The 504-nt window shown below is 48.2% G+C and overlaps 1 protein-coding gene across 1 annotated transcript in view; it reads right to left on the bottom strand.

Moving 5' to 3' along the window:
• LOC119590382 overlaps positions 1-473 on the bottom strand; it is a gene marked incomplete at its 3' end in the record, with an annotated part of 5,757 nt that extends 5,284 nt beyond the window's left edge. The window contains 1 exon segment of the mRNA XM_037939053.1: positions 380-473.
• Between the last annotated feature and the right edge of the window lie 31 nt (positions 474-504).

Raw genomic sequence — 504 nt, 5'->3', positions numbered from 1 at the left:
CATGTTGTTGATTGTGTTGATAACGCCGTTGAAAACTTGGAGAGCAAAAGTCAGAAGATTATACGAATTGAAGCCGAAATTTCCCACTCCCCCTGGACAACCAGATCTTTTGACTCTAGAAGAAGGCGGTGAAGGCGCTCTCTCCTCTCCGTCACCAACGTTGTTTTCAGGGGAAAGGTTTCCAAGCTCTGTATCGTTGCTTGAAAGGTCGTACGGGGTCGTACGTATTCTATTCTCCGCCAAAAACTGCTCACCAACCGACCTGAGAGTCAACCGAAGATTTTGTAAGGTGTCGCCGTCGATGCTTTCACTCCTACGCACTCGATATGCTATCACTATGACCACTAAGGTCACGAAGACCTTACACTGATTTACACACATTAGAATTTTCTTTCATTAACAACAGCAGCGGAGGAACTAGCTTGCTCTGTGGACTCCGGCGGGAAGCGAGTGTTAAACCACAAGCCTCGCGACGGAGGCGGGAGGTGGTGGTAAATATAGCGC

The sequence above is a fragment of the Penaeus monodon genome, chromosome 27 (assembly GCF_015228065.2).
Source record: "Penaeus monodon isolate SGIC_2016 chromosome 27, NSTDA_Pmon_1, whole genome shotgun sequence".
Lineage (NCBI taxonomy): Eukaryota > Metazoa > Arthropoda > Malacostraca > Decapoda > Penaeidae > Penaeus > Penaeus monodon.
The sequence above is the reverse complement of the archived record's forward strand: the minus strand, read 5'-3'. Positions and strand labels throughout refer to the sequence as shown.